Here is a 2,091-nt window from a genome sequence, read left to right on the forward strand (position 1 = left end):
CTCAGCCTTGTGCCCATCTGGTCTGGCCCTGGCATTGAGGATGCCCATTTCAAGACAGACCATTATTGCTTTTTGAGAAGGCCTTGAGAATGGGGATGCCCTTTCTCTTGGACCTATCTCCCCACTTTTCCTCACCCTTGTCTGCCCTCCCTATTCAATCACAATGAGAAATTCCCAATCCTAACCTTCAAAATCCACTCCTCTAGAATGTCTTCTCCAAAACCTAAAGGTCTTAGGTTTCCAAGGGGAAATTAAACCAAAAAGACTCATTTTCTATTGCAATACTGGGTGGCCACAATACAAACTTAATAGTGGGTCCCAGTGGCCTGAAAATAAAACTCTCTGTTATAAAACTCTACGGGACCTCCATAACTTCTGCCACCCCAATGGCAAGTGGTCAAATATCCCTGATGTTCAGCCTTTCTTCGCTTTTCACTCTCAACCCCCTCTCTGTAAATCTTGTTCTACTCTCAAATACTCCTAGCCCACTCTGCTCCTAACACAACACCACCCAATCCCCGTTCAGATTTTTCTCCATCTTCCTTCAACCCTTCTGATCACAGTCTACCCCCAGCACTTCCAATCCCATTGCAGCCACCCCAGATCTAGCTCTACCACCTCCACCTTGTGTCCCCTGTCAACCCGACCCCCTGCTATACCTGTTCCAGAAACAAGCTCTGAAACCTCAGACCCACCCTCTGCCCCAAAAGCCCCAAGGCTCTACCCAAATCTCTCTAGATCCCCTCCTCATATCCAGTCCCGAGCTACCTTAAAGCAGGAACCTTCACAACAGAACCCTGCTCCTCTCCCTGGTCCACTCCTCCTTTACGGAAAGTAGCTGGAGCAGAAGGCATTGTTCAAGTTCACATCGCATTTCCTCTCACTGATCTATCCCAGATTGAAAATCATCTCAACTCCTTCTCCTCAGATCCTGATAATTATCTAAAATAATTTAAATATCTTACCCAGTCTTAAAACTTAACCTGGCATGATATTTATATGATACTTTCCTCCACCCTTCTCCCAGAGGAGAAGAAATGAGTGTGGCAAGTCTCTCAGGCCCATGTTGATTAAATACACAAATCCAACAACACTAAGCCCATAGTGCAATAGCTGTTCCCTGAGAAGAACCCAGCCGGGATAATCAGACAAACAGACCTGGACAGACAGCCCATAATCATATGATTGCTTGCCTTCTTGTGGATATTCAAATGGCAGGACATAAGACTGTCAACTTGGACAAGCTTCAGGAAATAATTCAAACACCAAACGAAAACTTGGCCCAATTTCTAGACAGATTAACAAAAACCCCACAAGAATATACAAAATTAGGTCCCACTTCAACAAAGGACACTAGTGTCCTTAACAACCGTTTTATTTCCCAATCATCCCCGATATACAAAAGAAACTAAAAAAGGCAGAGGAGAGCCCTCAAATCCCTCAACAAGACCTTTTAAATTTGACTTTTAAAATTTTCAATAACCAGCAAAAACAGGTAAAGCTACAAAAGGTCCAACGAGATCAGGCCAAATACCATCTCCTAGTCACTGCCCTACATGGCACCAAACCTCCATCAACCAACAAAGACAAAAGACCACCTGGGCCCTGCCTCAAGTGTGGCAAGAAAGGCCACTGGGCCCACTCGTGCCTACAACCAAGGCCCCTTCAAATCCATGTCCCAGCTGTAGCAAAAAGAGATAGTGGAAGGTCATCTGCTCAAATCCCCCCCTAGGGATCCAGACATCTCCTCCTGGTCCTGAACAGGTGTCCTCTGACCAAGCTCTGCCCAATCTCCTTGGACTCTCTGCTGAAGACTAAGGCTGCCCAGAACTCCAGGCCCCAACTGTCATTACCTCTACAGAGCCCAAGGTAACTCACAGTGACAGGTAAGCCGATCTCTTTTCTCATAGACATGGGGGCCACTTACTCGCTATGCCTGCCTACTCCAGAAAAACAAAGGTCTCTCGGGTATCTTTTGTGGGTTGGAGGTTTAGTATCTATACCACGAATCACTAAAGTTCTGCTTTGCACTTTTCAAAATATCCTGTTTTCTCCTACTCCCAAAATGCCCTACTCCTATCCTTGGGAGAG

This window comes from Carlito syrichta, unplaced genomic scaffold (assembly GCF_000164805.1).
Source record: "Carlito syrichta isolate Samal-C Ts95f unplaced genomic scaffold, Tarsius_syrichta-2.0.1 Scaffold316214, whole genome shotgun sequence".
Lineage (NCBI taxonomy): Eukaryota > Metazoa > Chordata > Mammalia > Primates > Tarsiidae > Carlito > Carlito syrichta.